The 25,113-nt window shown below is 38.0% G+C and overlaps 1 pseudogene; it reads right to left on the bottom strand.

Annotated features, from left to right (window-relative positions):
• LOC128520553 (carcinoembryonic antigen-related cell adhesion molecule 5-like) overlaps positions 1–25,113 on the bottom strand; it is a 105,343-nt pseudogene that overhangs the window by 24,373 nt on the left and 55,857 nt on the right.

Genomic DNA, 25,113 nt, shown 5'->3' on the forward strand with positions numbered 1-25,113 from the left:
CCTTTTTACCAGAATGTTTATCCCCCATAAGGCACTGCATCTCTATGAACACTGAGTGTCAGCAAGTTTCTTGATAATTTAGCTAAAAGAGCTTATTTATTGTGGTGTAAATGTTGCTATGTTGTGATGCTGCTCATATGTTCTGTGTTGTACAGAATCACTTAACAGAAAGTCTCTTACTCACCAGTAACCTTTAATGGGAGATCATCACTGTATTGTGTGTAGTAGACTGGGTTTCCTCTTCCAGCTCTGCACCTGTACTGACCTCCATCAGAGACACTAACTGAGCTGATGGTGTAGGAGTGTGTTTCAGTTTCAGTCTCAGTGCTCTGTGTGGGTGTGATCCAGTAAAACTTCCATCCATCAGACTGCAGATTCAGTGTACAGGTCAGAGTCACTGAGTTTCTTGTCAGCACGTCTCCTTTAAGGTCTGATGTGAGTTCAGGTTTAGTTTTTTCTGTAAAGAAATAAACACAGTTTATGAAGTCAAGTTTTCTTTACATAACTAATGACTTCAAGAAATAAATTTTACTGTCTCTGAGATGTCTTTAAACCATTCGTTCAAACGGTTTTAGAGTTTTCAACTAGACACGTGATAGATTTACTGAGATCAGTAGTTGAGATTTAATTTACTTTCTTCATTATTTTTTACAGACAGGGGCTTAAAATTTCCATCACAATCTATTATTAGCCATGTATTTATTAAAAAAAAAACATATTTAATTTTAACATATTAACTTTTTAAATGATCAATATAAGAACATGTTTATAGATAATGTACTTATTAGAGCTTGGAGAGAAAAGATTAACAGAGACATATTGTTATGACAGAGTGTACTTATATATAGTATCAGCTCCACACAAAGCAGATAAGCAGAATTAGATATTACAATTAAAAATTGGAATAAACTATTAAGAAGAAATTATCTGAATTTTAAAAATTCCAGTCTGCCATTAAAGTCCTAAACAAGATGTACAGCCCCTGTACTTTCATCTGATTGCTCATTAAATAACATCAGTAACTATGTTTAATCTAACCTAATAGACATTACTAACTGCCCACTAATTATGTGTTTCCTGATTAGCCAGCTCTCTATATGAGAAACAATTTCCACCAATCACAGCAAACATATTACAGAAGTTGCTTTTAAAGTTTTATTCTTCTGACCTAAAGCAGGTGTATTATTTGGCTTTTTTTTTATAGTACGGTTAATATTGATCACTGAATGTCTGTATGCACACACACACACACACCTGTTATTATTCCATAGCTCCCTTTGGACAAATGTAATTTTTAATCCCCCTCATTCTCTCTAATCTCTACAGTCTCTTACACTCAGTGTTTCAGTATAAAATCTGGCCCCTGGTCCTCTTCACTCATTCACACTCAGACTCTCCACTCGAGCATGGTGATGTTTCTGAAGCAGTAACTTTATGAAGACCATTAAACAGCCTCTCAGCAGCTTATTAAAAGAGTTTTACAGGTTTTTGTGACATTTTCCACTAAATCTAAACTCGTGTTGTTCCACTTGATCTCCAGCTCAGCTCACACCGGCCCTGCTCAGCCGTGCTCACACTGTCTCTCTTTAACTTTAATACAATCATCTACAGGAAACACTTCTCTGTGTCTAACTGTGTAAATGTTACTGTATTGTGATGCTGATCACATGGTGTTTATATGTTCAGTGTTGTACAGAATCACATGAGAGAAAGTCTCTTACTCACCAGTAACTACTAACTGGAGATCATTACTGTAGTCTGTGTAGTAGACTGGGGATCCTCTTCCAGCTCTGCACTTGTACTGACCTCCATCAGAGACACTAACTGATCTGATGTAGTGATGGGAGTAGGAGTAGGAGGAGGAGTAGGAGTAGTAGTACTGTGCTGCAGTCTCAGTCTCAGTGCTCTGTGTGGGTGTGGTCCAGTAAATCTTCCATCCATCAGACTGCACATCCAGTGTACAGGTCAGAGTCACTGAGTTTCCTGTCAGGACGTCTCCTTTAAGGTTCGATGTGAGCTTAGGTTTAGGTTTTTCTGTAAAAAGAAATAAAAAGAAATAAATAAATAAATAAATAAATACAGTATCAGAATGTGAAGTAGTCTTTACTACACAAATCACCTCTACAGTAAAACACTATTACTCTCTTAGTGACGACACTAAACACATCAGGACTAATGTCACATTGTTTATGAATTTTCAGTTATTCAAATGATGAGAATAAAAATCTATAGAGCTATTAAATGTAAAGCGTCAAGTGAAGGTGAGAGAATAACTACTGAGATGATGCAAGTTTCCAATCTTTGTCTCAGTTTATCTTTGTGGGTGTTTGTAGAAAATGCTAAAAGTATAATCTTTATTGGAAGACATATTGAGGCGAAAAAATGTATACTGTACTGTATATACACTCACCTAAAGGATTATTAGGAACACCATACTAATACGGTGTTTGAACCCCTTTTGCCTTCAGAACTGCCTTAATTCTACGTGGCATTGATTCAACAAGGTGCTGAAAGCATTCTTTAGAAATGTTGGCCCATATTAATAATATAGCATTTTGCAGTTGATGGAGATTTGTGGGATGCACATCCAGGGCACGAAGCTTCCGTTCCACCACATCCCAAAGATGCTCTATTGGGTTAAGATCTGGTGACTGTGGGGGCCATTTTAGTACAGTGAACTCATTGTCATGTTCAAGAAACCAATTTGAAATGATTTGAGCTTTGTGACATGGTGCATTATCCTGCTGGAAGTAGCCATCAGAGGATGGGAACATGGTGGTAATAAAGGGATGGACATGGTCAGAAACAATGCTCAGGTAGCCCATGGCATTTAAACGATGCCCAATTGGCACTAAGGGGTCTAAAGTGTGCCAAGAAAACATCCCCCACACCATTACACCACCACCAGCAGCCTGCACAGTGGTAACAAGGCATGATAAATCCATGTTCTCTTTCTGAATGTCTCAACAGAAATCGAGACTCATCAGACCAGGCAACATTTTTCAAGTCTTCAACTGTCCAATTTTGGTGAGCTCGTGCCTCTTTTTCCTATTTGTAGTGGAGATGAGTGGTACCTGGTGGGGTCTTCTGCTGTTGTAGCCCATCTGCCTCAAGGTTGTGTGTGTTGTGGCTTCACAAATGCTTTGCTGCATACCTCGGTTGTAACGAGTGGTTATTTCAGTCAAAGTTGCTCTTCTATCAGCTTGAATCAGTCGGCCCATTCTCCTCTGACCTCTAGCATCAACAAGGCATTTTCGCCCACAGGACTGCCGCATACTGGATGTCTTTCTCTTTTCACACCATTCTTTGTAAACTCTAGAAATGGTTGTGTGTGAAAATCTCAGTAACTGAGCAGATTGTGAAATACTCAGACTGGCCCGTCTGGCAGCAACAACCATGCCACGCTCAAAATTGCTTAAATTACCTTTCTTTCCCATTCTGACATTCAGTTTGGAGTTCAGGAGATTGTCTTGACCAGGACCACACCCCGTAATGCATTGAAGCAACTGCCATGTGATTGGTTGATTAGATAATTGCATTAATGAAAACTTGAACAGGTGTTCCTAATAATCCTTTAGGTGAGTGTATATGTGTATTTTTCATTATTATTTATTGTTTTGCCTAAACATCAATGAAACAGTGTAGTATTGCCATCTTCCAGCATCAAACACACCAATAAATAAATGTATATCATACTGATCACAAACAATAGCGCATTCACAAAACAATGAAATTATAAAAACAGAAATTAGGGACACAACACACACACACACACACACGAAAGAGAGATATATGCCTTGACCTTCTGGACCACTGTACATCTCCTATACAATCTGTACGTAACACGATGTCCTCATAATGAAGGTGCTGATTTAACTCAAGTGTAAATGTCTCTGTGATTACTGATAGTTTTCCTTTAGACATGATGATTATAAACATTGTGACAAATCTGTACATTTGTGTTCATTTATGAAATTTAAACTGTATTCAGATGTCAAGATCTTGACTTAATCCTGAAAATTAATGATATTTTTTTTCTTTTTACAACAGTGTACAGCCTAATCATGTGCTATAGAAAATGTAACAAAGATCAGTGAATGAAATGATTAGTGAATCTCCTGTTTATTCTGTTTCTTATCACTACCGGACCAACACCTACCAGGACATTTTTTGTGTTTCCTCACTAGAGCTGTGTAGATGTCTATGTGTGTTAAATGAGCATGGATGTGTGTTGTGAGAGTGCATAAATCAAGCACACCTTCTGTACATATAAAAATCACAGTTTCATTTAGAAGTAAAGCTTCAGCTTATTTTTAAACAAACTGTACTAGTAACAATAATAATTTAGTTTAAATACAAAAGGGATAAAATGAAAGAGTTTAAAAGCATATGGCTATTTTATATTTAAATAAAATTCTATAAGGTCACTCTTTAAAACACTAATGTTGAATATCTGACATGTTGAACAGATAATGAGATACAACTCATGACTCATGACTTGACATCATGAAAGAAAACGTGTCTTAAGTTCAGGAGTGTAACTGAGACATGATTCAGTTTTTGGTTAATTCTATTCTGAGCATAAATTCACAAACAATTTTCCCAGAATCCCATTGATTTTAATGTGACTATTAAATTACATTTTATTTAAGTGGAAAGTACATAATTTCTCATTTTTCTGAACCCATTATTCTGACACATTTTAGTCAGTGCTTATTCCCTCTTTACCTACAGGAGTTTAGAGACACCCAACGCTGGCATCAGTTACGTCTCAGTGAAGACGAGATAGAAAACTGTACCAATCAACACCAGAAACCAAAGTCCCTGTCTGTGTGTGTCTCCTAAGCACAGGGCAGGTTACATGTGATGCTCTCCATCTGTGGCTCATTATTAACTTTATTTACTGGTGTATTGGCAGAACAGAAAAAAGGAAGAGAGCACAGAGGAAGAGACAAGTGTGTGTGTGTGTGTGTGTGTGTGTGTGTGTGTGTGTGTGTGTGTGTGTGTGTGTGTGTGTGTGTGTGTGTGTGTGTCTAACAAAGCATTTAAAGTTACTGTTCATTGTAAATGTAACTGTGTTGTAATTTATTTTGTACATTATTTATATACAGTATGTTTTTTCCAGCATGACATTAATGACTGAGCTGAAGTGTAAAGTCTGAACGATAGTACCTGTGAATTAACTTTTTTACAAATTATGGTTAATAAATAAAATCTTACATTCTGAATCATGCTGGCTACATTTGTCTTTTTATTATCAAATTCAATTCAATCATTTAACTCTTTACTGTAAAACCACAACAGTGAAACTTTATTTACTTATTTGTTTGTTTATTTGTTTTTAAACATGTAAACTCCTGACAGTAAAATCAGCATGACAACTAGATGAAGAGGAATTTGTTCTCATTTGTGTGTTATTTCAGTGTAAATAAAAGCTGAGGATAAATGTGTGTTTGGTGACTTTAAGATAGAAAAGTGAATAAACAGAAATAAGGAGCTGTACAATCAGAATAATGAGACTCGGTTTATCATACAATAACATCTGGAAGAAAATCAGAAACTAGTGATAAATGTTATTGTATAAATAATACATGATATGTCATGTATAAATAATAACACACACACACACACACACACACACACACTGACCTGATACAGAGAGTGTAACAGGATCACTGATCTGTGAGAGCTGAGAGTCATTTCTCATCCCTCTGCAGGTGTATTTACCACTGGAGTAATAATTATCTGAGACTGTAAACTCCTGTGCTGTGCTGTATGGGGAGAATGTGCCACCGTCTCTATACCACTCATATGTCCAGTCAGTGGTTCCTCCTCCATCTATGTTACATCTAAAAGTCAGTCTCTCCCCTCTAAACACCTGTGTATCAGGCGTTATATTCACCACAGGTTTGGGAGACTCTGTAGAAAAAATAAATGCATATTAATATTTTTTCCTAAAATATTATTTTAACAAATACAATTTTTTAACTGGAACTATAATTAATGTAAACACTGAGAGTGTAGATACAGTAAATCTGCTGACGTGTAAATGATTAAACTCTGTCACATACAATCACTACTGATGAAGTAAAATTCACTTCTACACTATTAACTCATGACTGAATTACAGTGTGTCTGTCCTGTTCATCTTTATAAACACTGAGTGTCAGGAGGGAACAGAAACTAAAGCTAGAAGAGACACAATCATGATAGAAATAACTGACTGTGTGTGATTTGGTGACACTTTTAACAAGTTTATTTAATAAGTAAAAAAATATATATTGTGCTAGAAAACAATCATTTTGCTGTAAATATCCTTACTGATCACTGCATGCTTGTTCGTGCCCCCCAAACACACACACAGACACCTGTTATCAGCTCATAACTTCTCCTACACACTCCCTCTCTCATTCTCTCAGACTCTACAGACTCTTACACTCAGTGTTTCAGTATAAAATCTCGACCCTCGTCCTCTTCAACCATTCACACTCAGACTCTCCCCTCGAGGATTTTAAACAAGAACTTTATAAAGTCAACTTAGAGTCTCTGAGCGGCATCTTAAAGGACTTTTTGTCACACATTTCACCAAACCTAAACTAATGTTTCATTTGATTTTCAGCTCACACCAGCTCTGCTCAGCCGTGCTCAATGTGTGTGAAGTTTGCTGGGAGGAAGGAGAGACACTGCCCCCAGTGGATGAAAAATGTTACTACATTGAGTCTAAAACTGGTCCAATTAAACCATTTGTTGTACCCATTTTTGTCCTTCCCGAAACATCACTGTTGCAGTTAGAAAAACAACCCCACACCAGTTCCACCATGACTGCGCACCAGTGCACAAAGCAAGGTCCATAAAGACATGGATGAGCAAGTTTGATGTGAAAGAACGTGACTGGCAAGCACAGAGTCCTGACCTTAACATGATAGAACACCTTTGTGATGAATTAGAGACTGTGACCCAGGCCTTCTTATCCAAAATCAGTGTCTGACACTATACACTTCTGGAGGAATGGGCAAATTTTCCATAAACACACCTTGTGAAAAGCCTTCTCAGAAAAGTATAAGCTGTTATAACTGCAAAAGGGGGTGGGGCCAACATCATATTAAATCCTATGAATTAAGAATTTGATGTTACTCAAGTTCATATGCATGTGAAGGCAGGTGGGCAAATAGGCAATATAGTGCATGTACTTAGTTCACCATTTAACGCTTAGTATAGATTCTGTATGATTTTGTTTATAAATACATATTTGGACACAGTTTGACACAACAGAGCTGACCGTGTACATCACTGTATTTAATGGACCAAATGTGTTCGCTATACCATTTAATGACCGCTATTCATAGTCAGCATTTTGCCAAGCACATGAGACGCATGCCCTTTATCCTTCTGCGCCACCATAGAGTTGGACTAATCCTGTGTGAGTTTAAAGATTGAGCAGTTTAACACCGTTGTTTTTCTAAATTTAACTGTAATTTATTGTAATAAATTACAATAATTCAATGTCATGTTTTTTACAGCATATTACCGTTCATTTCACAGACGGTTATCATGTTTATTCTTCACAGAACTCTGTATCTTCACCAACATTAAGTGTCAGCAAGGGAACAACACACTTAAGGTAAAACACACTGATCTGTGAGCAGTGACTGGCCATTTGGTTTCTCTTTATGATTAGATAAGAGTTTGTACTGTGTGTGTAAATGTTGCTGTGTTGTGACGCTGCTCACATGTTCAGTGTTGTACAGAATCACTTAACAGAAAGTTTCTTACTCACCAATAACATTCACCCAGAGTGCATCACTGTAGTGTGTGTAGTAGACTGGGTCTCCTCTTCCAGCTCTGCACCTGTACTGATCTCCATCAGAGACACTAACTGATCTAATGTTATAGTGGGAGTAGTAGTGGTGGTAGTATGAAGAGGTAAAGTTATATCCTTCAGTCACATTCTCGTTGCTCTGTGTGGGTGTGGATGTGAGGTTATATACTGCAATCAGATTCACTGTGCTTTGTGTGGGTGTGGATGTGGAGTTATATCCTGCAGTCACATTCACTATGCTCTGTGTGGGTGTGGATGTGGGTGTGGATGTGGGTATGGGTGTGGTCCAGTGAAATGTCCATCCAGCAGGTGACAGATTTAGTGAACAGGTCAGAGTCACTGAGTTTCCTGACAGTGCAGCTCCTTTAAGGTCTGATGTGAGCTTAGGTTTGGGATTTTCTGTGGCAAATAAGACACAGTTTAGGAGAAATGTAATTGTTACAGCACTAATCAGATAGATCTCAGCTAAACTAAAGCCAGGACAAAAAGTTTTGAGAATGAAACAAATCTCCTTCATGGCTTGATGTGAGATCAGGTTTAGGTCTGTCTGTTAAAAAAAAAATAAAAATACAATGAAACCTTGGATTACGAGCATAATTCGTTCTGGAAGCAGCGCGTATTCCAAAACACTCGTAAACCAAATAAAATTTTCCCATAAGAAATAATAAAAACTCAAACCATTCATTCCACAGCCCCAAAAAAAAACAAATACATAAAAATAATTAACACAAAATATAAAGTGAAATTAACCTGCAAAAGTAAAAAATTATTCCCGACAGATAAGTGTTTCCGTTTGTGTGCGCAGGCGCTCTGTGTGTGTGTGTGTGTGTTTGTGTGATTCTTAAGTGAGCTCCCCTCTCCCTAATTTATTTTTTCTCGTCTTACATAGTTACCCTTCCTCCACTCTTTTCATAAACATGCGTGAGCGCGCACGCACACAACAAAAACGCTGGTTTATCTGAAAAATAAATAAGAAATCTCTCTAATGACACTCGATTGAGCGACACACTAACAGAATCACTGCTCTAAAGTAAAAATAAAACAAATTAACCTGCACTTTACCTTTGAAAAGAATCATGACAAAGCAGTGTTTCTTTGTAGAGCAGAGAGAAAGAGTGTGTGTGTCTGTAAATGCGAAACTGTGTGTGTGTGTGGGGGGGGGCATGATGTGGTGCACACTGACACAAAGGGCAGGCTGAGCCTTGAGCAGAGAAAAAAAATAGATTTTTAACCTCTCTAATGAGACTTGCTTTTGCATTACATGTGCGCTGTACACACACGCCTACAGACACAAAATAAAATATGTTTTACGCACACACACGTGTTCACAGTGTTATAGTAAACAGTACGATTACCCACAATTCCGCAGCGCAAGAGAGAGAAAAACCATTGGCTCAGTTGTGATCACGTGTCACTGCGTCAAAAAAAGAAGCACATGCGTGATACATGATACTCGTTAACCAAGACTTGCTCGTTTTCCAAGTCAAAATTTATTATTGTCTTGCGGAACACTCACAAACCGCGTAAAAAGTAATACGAGGTTTTACTGTACAGTATCATTACGTGAAGTACTCTTTACTACACAAATCACCTCTACAGTAAAACCCTTGACCCTCTGGACCACGGTACTGAGCATAAAATCAAAGACAATTTCCCCACAATCCCTGTGTGTTTAATGTGACTAACAAATTGCAGTTTATTAAAGTTGAAAGTAATTTCTCATTTTTTAAGACCCATTATTCTGTCATATTTTAGTCAGTGCTCATTCCCTCTCACTAGTTAGTGAACAATAAAGGAAACTCTAACTGCACTCTTTTACACTGGCACCAGTTACAGCTTAGTGAGGATGGGCTAGAAAACTGCATTAATCAACACCAGACACCAGAGTCCCTGTCTGTGTGTGTCTGACATCATCAGGTTTAAATCTCCTGAGCACAAGGCAGATAACATCTAATTCTCTCCATCTCTGTCCCATTATTAACGTTATTTACTGGTGTCTTTTTGTATTAGAAGGACAGAAAAATATGGAGAGAGCACAGAGTAGTAGACAAGTGTATGTGCATGTGTGTGTCTGTGTGTGTGTGTGTGTGCGTGTGTCTAATCCAGTGTCTTCTGGTGGCATCCGATGTAAAACATTTGCCAAATCAATGATGCGAATCACGAATATAAATCCCATACCGGATCGGTCGTGGCCCGGGTTAACAACGACCGCCACTGGTGTTGTTGACCTGCAGGGTGCTGGTGGAAATTGGGCTACTGTTGGTCAAAGAAGGAGAGGAGGAAGGCGTGTTCGTAAGCAGAGAGAGAAGAGGAAAGGCAAGAGTTTAGGAGTGATAGTAGGGACTTTGAATGTTGGGACCATGACAGGGAAGGAAAGAGAGTTAGTTGATATGATGCAGAGAAGGAAGGTGGATATACTGTGTGTCCAGGAGACCAGGTGGAAAGATAGCAAGTAATGTTCAATGTTGTTAGTGGTTATGCCCCACAGGTAGGATGTGAGTTAAAAAAGAAGGAGAAATTCTGGAGTGAGTTAGATGAAATGATGCAGAGCATCCCCAGAGGTGAGAAACTGGTGATTGGTGCAGACTTCAATGGACATGTTGGGGAAGGGAACAGAGGTGATGAAAATGTGATGGGCAGGTTTGGTCTTCAGGACAGGAATGTAGAAGGACAGATGGTGGTGGACTTTGCAAAGAGGATGGAAATGGCAGTAGTAAATACTTTCTTCCAGAAAAGGCAGGAACATAGGGTGACATATAAGAGTGGAGGCAGAAGCACTCAGGTCGACTACATCTTGTGTCGACGTTGTAATCTGAAAGAGATCAGTGACTGCAAAGTGTTGGTAGGGGAGAGTGTAGCCAGACAACACAGAATGGTGGTGTGTAAAATAACCCTGGTGGTGAGGAAGGCGAAGAGGACAAAGGCAGAGCAGAGGACAAAGTGGTGGAAGCTGAGAAAGGAAGAATGTTGTGAAGTCTTTAGGGAGGAGTTGAGACAGGCTATGGGTGGTCAGGAGGTGCTGTCAGTTGACTGGACAACTACAGCCAATGTGATCAGGGAGACAGGTAGAAAGGTACTTGGTGTATCATCAGGTAAGGGGAAAGTGGACAAGGAGACTTGGTGGTGGAATGAGGAAGTCCAGGAGTGTATACAGGGAAAGAGGCTAGCTAAGAAGAAGTGGGACACTGAGAGGACTAAAGAAAGTAGACAGGAGTACAGGGAGATGCAGCATAAGGTGAAGGTAGAGGTGGCAAAGGCCAAACAAAGAGCATATGAGGACTTGTATGCTAGGCTAGACAGTAAGGAGGGAGAGGGGGATCTGTGCAGGTTGTCGAGGCAGAAAGATAGAGATGGGAAGGATGTGCAGCAGGTTAGAGTGATTAAAGATAGAGATGGAAATGTACTGACAGATGCCAGGAGGGTGATGAGAAGATGGAAGAAGTACTTTAAGGAGTTGATGAATGAGGAAAACGAAAGAGAACAAAGAGTAGAAGAGGTGACTGTTGTGAAACAGGAAGTAGCAAATATAAGTAGAAGTGGGGTCGATTTTTAAGAACAAGGGAGATGTGCAACGCTGTGGCAATTACAGAGGCATAAAGCTAATGAGCCAGACAATGAAGCTGTGGAAAAGAGTAGTGGAAGCTAGGTTAAGGTCAGAGGTGAGCTTTTGTGTGCAGCAATATGGTTTTATGCCTAGAAAGAGTACATTAGATGCAGTATTTGCTTTGAGGATGCTGGCAGAGAAGTACAGAGAAGGTAACAGGGAGTTGCATTGAGTCTTTGTAGATTTAGAGAAAGCGTATGACAGGGTGCCAAGAGAGGAGCTGTGGTATTGTATGAGAAGGTCTGGAGTGGCAGAGAAGTATGTTAGAGTGGTGCAGGACATGTATGAGAGCTGTAAGACAGTGGTGAGATGTTTGCTCTGGTGATGGACAGGATGACAGATGAGGTAAGACAGGAGTCCCCATGGACTATGATGTTTGCAGATGAAATTATGCTTTGTAGCGAGAGCAGGGAACAGGTGGAGGAAAATTTGGAGAGGTGGAGGTATGCTCTGGAAAGCAGAGGAATGAAGGTTAGCTGCAGCAAGACAGAATACATGTGTGTAAATGAGAGGGACCCAGGAGGATCGGTGAGGCTACAGGAAGCAGAGGTAAAGAAGGTGCAGGATTTTAAGTACTTAGGGTCAACGGTCCAGAGCAACGGAAAGTGTTCAAGGAGGTGAAGAGGCGGGTACAGGCAGGTTGGAATGGGTGGAGAAAAGTGTCAGGTGTGTTGTGCGATAAGAGTATCAGCGAGAATGAAAGGAAAGGTGTACAGGACAGTGGTGAGACCAGCAATGCTTTACGGCTCTAGACAGTGGCACTAAAGAAAAGACAGGAGGCAGAGTTGGAGGCAGCAGAGCTGAAGATGTTGAGGTTCTCTTTGGGAGTGACAAGGATGGATTGGATCAAGAATTTGTTCATCAGAGGGACAACTCATGTTAGATGTTTTGGAGATAAAGTCAGAGAGGCCAGATTGAGGTGGTTTGGACATGTTCAGAGGAGAGATTGTGAATATATTGGTAGAAGGATGCTGAGGTTGGAACTGCCAGGCAGGAGGTCTAGAGGAAGACCAAAGAGGAGATTTATGGATGCAATAAGAGAGGACATGAAGTTAGTTGGTGTGAGAGAAGAGGATGCAGAGGATAGGGTTAGATGGAGGCAGATGAGAAAGGGAACAGCCGATAGACAAAGAAGAAGAAGAAGATAGAAAAGTAAGTAAACAGAAAAAAGCAGCTATACAATCAGAATAATGAAACTTGGTTTATCATATTAGAAAATCTGGAACCAAATCAGAAACGAGTGATAAATGTAACATGTATAAGTAATAACACACACACACACACACACACACACACACACACACACACACACACACACACACACACACACACACTCACCTGATACAGAGAGTGTAACAGGATCACTGATCTGTGAGAGCTGAGAGTCTCTTCTCCTCCCTCTGCAGGTGTATTTACCACTGGAGTAATGATAACCTGTAAACTCCTGTGCTGTGCTGTGTGGGGAGAATGTGTAACCGTCTCTTTTCCACTCATATGTCCATATAGTGTCTCCTCCTGTCTCTATGTCACACCTGAAAGTCACTCTCTCTCCTCTGTACACCTCTGTATTAGGCGTTATAATCACCACAGGTTTAGGACTCACTGTAAGGAAAGAAAAAAATTATATTAATACATTTCCCAAACTATTATTTTAACAAGTAAAATTTTAAAACTGCATCTATAATTAATGTAAACACTGGGAGGTAAATACAGTAAATCTGCTCACATGTACTGTAAATGATTAAACTTTAACACATTATCACTACTGTTGAAGTAAAATTCACTTCTACACTATTAACTCAAGTCTGAATTACAGTGGGTAATGGCTGTATAATAGTGTATAAACAATGTATGTATAAAGTATATATAATACAATACAATATAATAAAATGGTGTATATACAATGGGTGTATAAATTAAGATTTACAAAACACTTATTTTGTTTTTGCACCTGTAAATATACTTCACCAGTGGACTGTACATTAAATTTTACTTTGCATCGAAGTGCTATTGCGGGTGGAGCCATCATTTTACAACCTTTTACGAACATTTACCACGTCCCTAAGCGAGTGGTGGTTCTCGCTTTATCAAAGCACACACATGCTGTTTGTGTGTGTGTGCGTGAAGCTAAAGATGACTCACTCCCTCCCTCCCTCCCTCCCATCTTACACAGTAGCCCTCCCTCCTCTCTTATTTGAGGGGGTTGTGTGGGATGACTTTCACGCACACATACACACACTAAGGGAAACACTGCTTTATCAGGAAACTTCTTTAACAAGAAACCTCTCAAATAACATTAGAGTGTGCACACATACTAATGGAATTACTGTTGTAAAGTAAAAATAAAACAAATTATCCTGCACTTTAACTTTGAAAAGAATCGCAGTAGTGCTGTAGTAGTGTTGAATCAGAGCAGTGTTTTAGTTTATTTGTGTGTGTGTGTGTGTAAAAGAGAGAGAGAGAGAAGGCGAGAGGAGGGGGAACGGACACATACACACTGACAGAATCAGTGCTTTAACAAGGAACCTTTCTAATGACTCTTGCTTTTGCTTTTGCTTTATGCGCGTGCACACTTACTGTATGTTATAATACACAGCACAATACTCATACACATGTATAATGTATAATATGTGCGCACTGATGTTGACTATATGAGTGATACACGCGCACCGAGACCAAGCATGGAAGACGATTACCTGTGATTCAGCAGAGCGCGAGAGAGAAGAAACATTGGCTCAGTTGTGATCGCGTGGTGCTCAGTGTCTTACAGAGATGTAACACCTTCATCATAATGAAATTCCTGATTAAAGTGTAAATGTGTCTGTATTTACTGTTAGGTTTCTTTTCTGTATGATCTTTGTAAATATTGTTTCAAATCTATACTGTTTACATATATAAAAGATTTCAAGACCTTGTCTTCTTATACTGTAAAATCATGACAGAGGTCTTAACATAATTATCCAACTAACAATAAATTATTAAATCTTTATTTATTTATTTTTATTCTAAAACAGTGCACATCCTGATCATATGCTGCAGAAAATGTGATTAAAAAAAAAGTTATCAGTAAATGAAATGATTTGTGAATCTTATTTAATTTTTTTGGTTCTTATTCACAACCCACAGGAAAACTTCTCATAATCAATAATTACACATTTAACTAGGCATTATTTTATGTTTTCTCACTACAAGCGTGTGCGTGTTAAATGAGCACAGATGTGTGTTCTGATAGTGTCACATCTGGGCCACCTCAGTCCTGGGGAGTAAGATCGGGATCACCGGATTACTGAGCCGTGGCTTTTGTCTCCCCCTAGTGTGTCTGTGTCGGTATTGTTCCCCCATTGATTTAATCAAACACTAAACAAATAATCACCTGTGTCTACCTCCTGTGTCACTCTATTTAACCCAGCCGAACCCATACCACCTCGTCTGGTCACTGATGTGCACGTTAAGTTTGTTTCTCACCCCTTTGTGTATTCTGTCTCTCTCTCTTTCTCTCTCAGGACTGAGTGGCGTCTGCAGGAGGTGGCGGTGGAAAAGAAAGGACTTGCATTAAGGTTTTTGTATGTTTTTAGTGGTTTATCTCCCGTGAAAGAAGGGAGTACACGCATTCTCAAGTGCGCTTTACACAGCCCCCTGCAGACCCAGCCTGGGAACACGGTTGCTGAGTCGTTCAGTTTTCATTTTGTTTGGTTCTGTTTTAGTTTGTGCTTTTGTGTTCATTGTTCTTTAGAAATAAACCTCTGTTCTTCCTAAAACCTGTACCTGCATTCGTCTCCTCCCTATGGAAGTCATGACAGGTAGGGGGTATTTGATTTAAACACTTTGTTAGAAAAGTACATTCTGAGCGTTCATTACATCACTACTCAACTGCAGTTTATTTAGGTGAAAAGTGATTTCTCTTTTTCTTAAACCCATTGTTCCTTTACAATTAAGTCAATGCTCATTCCATCATAGTAGATAATAACTGCCCTCTTTTACCTACAGGAACTCAGAGACGCCCAAAATAGGCATCATTAAAGTCTCAGTGAAGACGGGATAGAAAACTCCATCAATCAACACCAGACACCAAAGTCCCTGTCTGTGTGTATCTGTGACATCATCAGCTCTAAGTCTCCTGAGCACAGAGCAGGTAACATGTAAAGCTCTCATCTGTGGCTTATTGTGCCTAACATTAGCCTAACAAAGCATTTAGAGTTACTGTTAATTGAAAATGTTACAGCGATGTAATTTATTTTGTGCATAATGCATATACAGTATGTTTTCTCCCACATGACATTAATGACTGAGCTGAAGTGTAAAATCTGAATGAATGTTCCTGTGAATTAGCTTTTGGTTGACAAGTTAAATCCTACATTCTGAATCATGCTGGCTACATTTGTGTAATTTAAAAGCTGCCTCATTTAACTCTATACTGTAAAAATACATTGTTTTTAACATGTAAAATCATGACAGTAAAATCAGCTTGACTATCAGATTGGTTCTCTGTAATGTCTGTTATTTCCTGAGAGTGTAAATAAAAGCTAATAAAAAATGTTTTACACTGATGAGTATAAAGTATAATAACAGAAAAAAAGCTGGACAATCATAACAATGAGACTTGGTTTGTCATACAATAAAATCTGGAAGAAAATAAAAAAATAATGATAAATGTTACATGTATAAGTAATAACACACACATGTAATAACACACACCTGATACAGAGAGTGTATGTGTGTGCGCACCCTGCAATGGATTGGCACCCTGTCCAGTACCCTGCCTCATACTGTATTACACACATTATGTACTGTAGAATCTACTGAAAATGTAAATATCACATGTCGAAACATGAGTAGTATGTCTGAATAAAGCCATGAGGAATATTTACAGTAATATTGATTAGTCACTTTTATTTAACAGTTGTAGGGATGGACAGGCCCCCCAAAGAGAGCAAACAATCGATCTCATTCCAGAACCCTCTCCCAGCCGGCATGGTGCCATCCCAATAACCTTATCTTATCCATGAACAGAAAGGAGAGTTTTTAAAACTAAGCCGCAGGAAACCAGGCATGGGACAGGAAGGTTGCTGTGCCTGGAGCCACAGTAAGACCAGATGCTTCGAAGTAAACCCAAAAACAGTGGTGACAATCAGCAATCTGGTAAACAAAGCGAACAGTTTAACAGCTTCACCCGAGTTCGGGGGGTACCACCAAGTCACACTTTGACCATCTCATTGACCCCAGACACAGCATGTCCCGCGTTTCTCCACATGTCTTTTAATGAACAAAGAGGCATACGGCAGAGACACTATTTTAAACAATCTTTGTGTGCCAGTAGGGCAAAATTCCATATACTAACTGTATATTCAACGAGGATCTTTTATGTTTGTAAGTTATGTTTGATCATTCTGCATAATTTTAATGGCATTATCAGCATTTACAGACCCTTTTTATTAAATGAAGGTATAAATGAGTGTGTAAGATACGGGATGTCTAATTTGGAAGTCTTTTGGTAGCATTATGGGAGATTGTGGCTTATAGCTAATGAAAACCCAAATTTCAGTATCTCAGAAAAATGTAATATTATTTAAGACCAAAACAAAAAAAAAAAAAAAATTTTTACCACAGAAATGCTCGACACCTGAAATCAGCATCTCCATAAAGCTTGTCAGCACTGGGAAGCATGAATTGCTCTAAATCTTCCTGTTAGACAGTTGCGCTGACCTTGGACCTAATAAAACACAGTGGACCAACACCAGCAGATGACATGGCTCCCCAAACCACAACAGACCGTGCAAACTTTACACTTTAAGCAACTTGGATTCTGTGCCTCTCCTCTCTTCATCCAGACTCTGATACCTTGATTTCCTAATAAAAATTGACTTTGGCCTACTGAGCGTCCATTGTGTCACATAGCCTGACCAAGTATTGAGTGCTGTACATGTTTATACTTTTCAGTAGTCTAAAATGTTTTTTATTGGTCTTAATTAAAATAAAAAAATTCTGAGATACAGTACAAAATTTTGGGTTTGCCATAATTATAAAAAAAATAAAAGAAACAAATACTATAAATACAGGTAGTCCCCTACTTACAATGATTAATAGAAAATATAAAGTAAAAATAAAACTAATTAACCTGCACTTTACCTTTAAAAATAATCACTCCCAACAGGAGAGGAGGGGGAGGAGGAGTGCAAGATGACTTGCACATGCGCACGTCCACGCACACATGCATACACACAGATGTTGACTTTACTGCATACTAAGTTTAATTCCGGACGCCATTCTGTCGATTTTTCGTATCTGCTGCACTGCAGTGTCTATTTGTACAATACACATGAGCGAGTTATGTAATTTATTCGCATATACAGATGTTAGTTGAGAACCGGGGTCCGTTCGGGCCTGCGGAAATTCATAAATCTAATGTTTGTAATTCTGGGAGTACCTGTATATCAGTCTGTCTGTAATAAATCAATATAAAATATGAGTTTCACTGTTTGAATTGAATTACTGAAATAAATCAACTTTTCAACGATATTCTAATTTATTGAGACGCACCTGTGTGTATGTATATTTGTATATAAACCCATGACTCACAGGTAGAACATGCAAACTCCACATACAGAACAAAGCTGAGCTTCAAATATAACAATATTTACAGTATGTGTTATAAAAACTAAAGTAATAACCTGTCACTCACTTGTTACAGGCGTAGACATAGGTTCAGTAGACACTGTCACAAAAAAAAAAAAAACATGGTTGTACAGTATGATCCCATTCGAAAAAAGCAAATTAAAATTTTAAACATTACATAAATATAAACAAATAAAAACAAACATCCAGTAAAAAAAAAATAATAATAATAAAATACGGCAGTGGCATTTCTGAAAAAAAAAAAACATATATAACATGCACCTCCTCTATAAAATCATCGACTGATCTGTCTCTCTCAGTGTCCCCACAATATGGTGAAATGTCCCTTTCTCTTGGGACATAAACATAAGACCACTGATTCAATGCAGGAATAGCAGTTATGGCTTCATCATGCCAATTCTGTAACTTCCCTATTTGTTGTGGAAAACAAATTTCACTATGGTTATCGTCTGGTTCTGACATTGTGAGATAAAAGTTCTTTACTTGTCAAAAAAAATATTTTAGTGTGTTACAAAAATACTGAAATCCTACACTGCAAATATACTAACAAAAAATTGTACTATCAGTTAATATATTAAAAGTATACTAACATCATGCTTTTACCAAATTTTGGAAATAAAGTTTAAATAAAGTTAAAAATAATTGTATTATAGTACACTTTCCAAAAATATTTTATTGGAAAATACAGTGGAACCTCGGATTACGAGTAACACGGTTTACGAGTGTTTCGCAAGACGAACAACGATTTTTCAATAATTTTTGACTTCAAAAACGAGCATTGTCTTAGTTCACGAGCACCGAGTATCATGTTTCACGCATGCGTTTCTTGTTTTGACACCGAGCGTCACGTCATCACAAGTAAGCCAACGGTTTTTCTCTCTCTTGCAGCGGAATTGTAGGTAAGTAAAACAACAAAAAAACAAAACAAATTAAACAGCTCCTCACCTTTGAAAACAGTTGCGACAGAGAAGAGTTTGTGTGTTTGTTTGGCAACTTGAGAGAAGGGGAGCTGTAAAGCCAAGACCTATCGTCTCCCCTGCTGTGTCTTAGTGCTTGCAGTGTTTTTGAGTGTGCGTGTGTGTGTTTGTGTCGGTGTAAGGCAGAGAGTTTGTGTGTTTGTCTGGCAACCTGAGAGAAGGGGGGTGTAAATGCGATCGACCCCCCCTTCAGCCCCCCTTCTCTCAGGTTGCCAAACAAACACACAAACTCTTCTCTGTCGCGATTGTTTTCAAAGGTGAGGAGCTTTTTTTTTTTGTTGTTGTTTTACTTCACAGCAGTGATCCTGTTAGTATGCGCTCACGCAAGTGTGATTAGGGATGTTCCTTGCTAATTTTTAAACGGTTTTAAAAACGGTCTATCCGTTAATATATATGTGTGTGTGTGTGTGTGTGTGTGTATGTGTGTGTGTGTGTGTGTGCATGCACATTTTACACACACACCCTGCGTGCACAAACGGAAACACTTATCTGTCGGGATTTATTTTTACATTTTTTTTAAGGTAAAGTACAGGTTAATTTGTTTTATTTTTACTTTATATTTTGTATTAATTATTTTTATGTATTTATTTTTTGGGCTGTAGAACGAATAATTTAAGTTTCTATTATTTCCTATGGGAAAATTTTATTTGGTTTACGAGTGTTTTGGAATATGAGCCCGCTTCTGGAACGAATTATGCTCATAATCCGAGGTTCCACTGTATACTTTAAGTAAAATGTTGGTCTAATTTCCAAAGTATATTTATTTAAACTTGTTTTTCAATGTATTTTTCGTATATTTAAAAAAAAAAATGCTTGAAATAATCATTGTACAAATGTACAGAAAGTATACATCAGAATATAATTTTTAATATACGGTAGTCTTGGTATATTATCGGTTAAATGTAAATGTACTTATATTTAGTGCACTACTCTCTCGTGTGCTTTTAGACTCATTTACGCACTGGATGGTGGTATCCACGCACATTAGAACTGACCTGGCCATCGCAGAGGCACACTTAAAATTTCTTCAGAAATTTTCGATCTCTAGTTTACGTTTGCACTCTCACTCTTCTGTGCACTTACTGTCATAAAGCTAAACTGCAGCAGCGTTAGAAGTCTACAACTACACTGTAAACCCGAACAGTACTACTAACTAAATGAGAACACCATAATTAAAATCGGTTAAATAGATTATTGAACTTAAAACTATAGCCATTGTTTTAACCAATGACTTAATTTAAATTTTACGTTGCTCATCATTTTTGAGTATACTGTATATTGCTAATGAAGCGATAGTTTTTTAAGTATACGGAGTGACGTTTAATGACGTCATCTACGTCAGGACGTACGTCGTCGTTCTGACTGACGCTACCAGAAAACATAACCAAGATGGCGGACACTCGTGCGAGTCTGGATGCATGTTGAGAGATTTGTAAGTAAATGTTTTTTAATTTGCTTTTTATTTTATCATAATAACTACACGTATATCTTTTAAAACATGCTTTAGGTTTGGCTTTGCTGTCTTTTTACTGGTAACGTTAATGTCAAAAGCTCAACAAGCATCTCTTAATTTTTTTTTAACCATTAACCCCACTGCCATATTTAAATTATATGTAACGTTAATATTGTAATCAGTTAGTCGGCATATTTTTTATTCTGTTTTTGTTAAGCTATCTGTTCTGAAAAATGCAAATTTATGCTTGCCTTCAGCTGTTAATGTACAGGGTGACACAGAATAACGGGAATTTTTGAAACGCGTATTGGTAGCCATTAGCAGGTGGTAGCACTGCGGGTTAGTGACATTAAGCAAGTAAACACTCCGCCCTTTTAGTAATCATGGATCAGTGGAATGGGCAAAAAAGTTCTTTTATCACTCATAGTTTTATTGGATCATAAAAAAAAGTTCCCGCTTTTTTGTGGCACCTTGTACTTGCAACTAGCTGTTACTTTTATCAATTACGTTAAGGCTAATGACACAAAGTTAGCAATATATTGGAAAAATAGTTAATAATAAGAGTTGTGAAAACTAGGAATGTTAGAGACACCCGCAAGCTCGTCTTAACATTTAGATATTTTTGGCCTTGTAGGCTAAAGTGGATGCGGAGTCTGTGAACTTGCTAAGTATCCTTTTTTCATTTACTTTAGATATTTTTTTGCAGCTTCAAACGTAATCCTGCATTGAATATTTATCTAATTTTGTACAGATAAGTAAGTTAGCAACTGAGTGAAGTAGAATAACATGTGTTCAGAGTTTACAAAGCAATGTACAAATTGTACAAAAAAATTACTGAAATGTGCATTGGCTTTGTCCTCATTGGTCGACTTTGTAGCATTTGCCTGATCTAATTTATTATAAACATGAAAATTAAAATGCTGTTATTTTTTTTTCCTGTACAGATGTAGAGTCCCTGTTATTGTGAAGATCTGATTCATTTCCAGTGGTAAGTTACATAACACAGTGTAACGTTAAGGCTAAATTTCTTGGTTTTAAAATGAAAATATTTACTCCAGTTGTAGGGTTCAAAAAAGTCAGTGGAGTGGAAGTGTGTGCTGTCTCCTCAAACATCGGGCACAGTTATTTCAGCACTACAGTTTAAAGCACAGTCATTATTCACGAGTTAGCCCTTTGCCATGCCTCTATGACTCTTGCATTTGCACATTTCAATCGTTTAAAGCACTGAAAATTCATTTGTTTGGAAGAAATGAGACTAGACATTCTACACGAAGTTGAGAAGAGTGAGAAAAACCTGTTGTTGATAGATAATCTTATGCAGATGACATTTTCCCTTTGTTGCCAGGACATCCTGCAGGAAAAAACATTGTTGAAGGACTTCCTGGTGAACTGGCCAGCACTTCAGATTGAGTCGCAGGTAAAACATTGACATTTCACTTTTCTGCCTCAACTTTAAATTATTTGTCCGGCTCCAGCAAACACTAACAAACTAGTTTGTCAATGAGACTTTTGAACTATTGGGGTTTGTTGCAGTTCAATAGCATTTGTTGAAATTTGTTGAATATGTATGAATAGGCCACTACTTAATCTTTTAAAGATAGCAAAAACTTTTTGGGGGAATAATTCTTAACCTCTATTAAGATGATTGTATGTTTCTCTAAGGCTGTTTTGATGTCATTTATACATTTTGTGTATTTATGATTTTGGAGGTTTGTGCAGAGTTTCATCACATCACAAACACCAATCTTTAAAACTTTGAAAGTTCTATGCCGAATTGGACAGGCATACGCCACAATTATTTGCCTTATACAGGCAAAAGCGTCACATACTGGCATCCTCAGGAATTATAATCGTGAGGTGAGTTAAAGACAAAGACTGTAGAATAACTTTGCTTGCTTTTTCATTGTTATTTTTGCTTGTCTTTCTAGGATATGCATGATATCAACATAAAGCGCACTGTAGTTCTTTGTGCCCTAGCAGTATACTTGCTTAAAGAAGACCCACAGTTTTTTAAGACATGGAATGTAAGTATTCAGTGCACTCACCAAACAGGATCAGTTTTTGTGCTTACCAGGGTCTTTGCTTCATTAATGAATTACCATAACATATATTAAACTTTTTTACTCTACTTTTGCAAATTCTTCATGTATGTTCTTGTCTAGTTTTTAAATTTGGGCCAATTCAGTGTAAACTGAAAAGGCCTGCCTGGTTAAGTATGCTACTATTTTAAAGTGATAGTTAACCAAAAAATTCTGATGATATAGCTGATGATGTAATTCATTACTTGACATGTTTACAGTTGGACCCTCTTTGTGCATTCCAGGTGGAGGAGTCAGATGAGCCAGACATGACTGGTACCCCTCTTGCCCTTGTGATGGAAGTCACTGAGAACACTGGTCCTGTCTGTTTCATGCTGTTGTGGTGGAAGATGAGTTTGTGATAAGCGACATTCCCACGTTTCCTGAGTGCTGTTTTGTCCTGGCCACCAAATCTATCTTGATTGCACTCTGGGTTTAGTAGTTTTGTAAAATGTCTAATGTTGTAGAAAATAAAGTTTAAGGCATTTTGACATTTGGTATGTTGTCTTCTGCACCAGATCTACCCCAGTTGCACTCTTACAACAGAAACTTGATTTTTGTAATCAGATTGTTAAAGTTTGTTTACAAGTGTATATTGTTTAACATGTAGTTTAAAGGTCCTACACATCCCATTTTTCATTAAATGTTAATATGATCTTTAGGGTCCTAAAGAAAAGTTTGTATTATACGTTAATTAAAAATTCAAAAGGATTGTGTAAAAAAAAACACTACTTTTACCTGGTAAAAACTAGCTCTGTTCTCAGCAACCTGTTTGAGTACATGCTAATTTAAATGCTCATGACCTCTGCTGAGCCCCCCCCCCCCCCCCCAGTTCTGTGGGGCGTGTCTTCACAACACACGTGGGGTATAGCCACGGAAGTGTAGTCCAGTGCGGGCAATGCTTTGGACTGCATTGCCCACTAAGCATTGCCCACAACGCAGTGCTTTGTGGGTAATGCAATCCAAACTGGAAAACGCTGGATTATGGAGCCCCAGCCTGTTTTCTTCAGTCGTTTTTGGTTTGATTTAAGTACGGAACCTACGCGGAAGTTTGTAATATCGCCTGACAACGCAGAAATTAAAAGAATGGACATGCATCGACTCGATTTGTCTTTCTCATCACTGCATGGGCATGAATTAACGGGCTGTTACGCTGCCGCGAGCAACAACAACAAAAAGCGGAGAAGCTTACTGAGAGAGATACGGACGCGATGTGTTTACTGATGTGTTTACATGACTTCTTAATCTTCGACAGACATCGTTATAAACCATCTAACGTAACAAAGGTAAGCATAATATAGTTTTCTGACTACGTACACAGTTTGCAACTAGACAATCACCTTAATGCATTGTTTATTATAAATGGGCGATTAGGGATTATATAGAGACGGATGTACATAGAGAAGATGACATAACCATGTTCTATTAGAGTATAAGTAAACTTACACTCCGCATTCATCGTGATTATTAGAAAAGGCGATCTGTAAAGAGTCATAGTAAAAGTAATTACACTCACTGAGCCTAGTGAAGATGAAGCAGGAACACGAAGCGTTAGTACAGATCCGATTTTTAGGAGCAGCTTCCTAGTAAAACCTGCTTTATATTCACCCGCGTTTATAAAGCAGTCTGGTGAAAAATGATTAGCGCAAACATGAAGCATTTAGGTAAATCAGCAGGGACGTTAGCTTCAAAAACTAAATTCAGCCACTGCCTCCTCAGTGGCTCAGATACCTAACCCTAGGTAGGTACCCTAGGTCACTAACCCTAGGTAGTGAATGACGACTGCTGTATTCGCTATTACACCCAACAACTGTACACAACACTCGCTTAGGCGCCATTTTGCTCCAGCAGCGAAAAACAATGGCCGACAGCTTCTTCTCACTCGGGGCGGGTCTTTGCTAAAACACCAGTGTCAATCAACTAGTGTAGGAGCGGCCTCTTGTGGTGTGGCGTCAGATCGACAGGCATTTGCGATTGGCCTGATTTCAGAAGGGGCATGTTATTGTAATAAATGAAAAAAAAAACCACTGGGCGGCTCTTTATCATCGTAGAGTGGTTGTGTACGCACTCTCCTAACACACAGTTCAGTCCAAACAGCTTAAAAAAGTGCATGTAGACCTGTATGACCCCTTTAAACATTTAGTAAGTTGTTAGATGTACCTCATGTGCACTTTACACAATGGAACATGTAGTTTAAAGCATATAAATGTTTACATATATGTTTTGTACAATCTAATTTAATGCAACAAATACTTGGTTTTAAAATCAGGTATGTATTATTATTTTTTTTTTTTTTTTTCTATAAATTATAATTTGTAACATTTCTTTTTGGAGGAGCTTTATTTATTTTATTTATTTTGATTTGCCATGTTGCAAAATAATGGCCATGGGTTAAAAAAAATTGTAATCAATATTTTAACAGTTTCTAATTTAATTTGTTACAAGTTTAATTATGAGATTTATGTAAACAATCATACAAAATAAACAAAGAATTTAATAGTAAATAAAGACCCATTATGATGTAATGCTTTTTGAGAACATGTTATAGT

Source organism: Clarias gariepinus, chromosome 1 (assembly GCF_024256425.1).
Source record: "Clarias gariepinus isolate MV-2021 ecotype Netherlands chromosome 1, CGAR_prim_01v2, whole genome shotgun sequence".
Lineage (NCBI taxonomy): Eukaryota > Metazoa > Chordata > Actinopteri > Siluriformes > Clariidae > Clarias > Clarias gariepinus.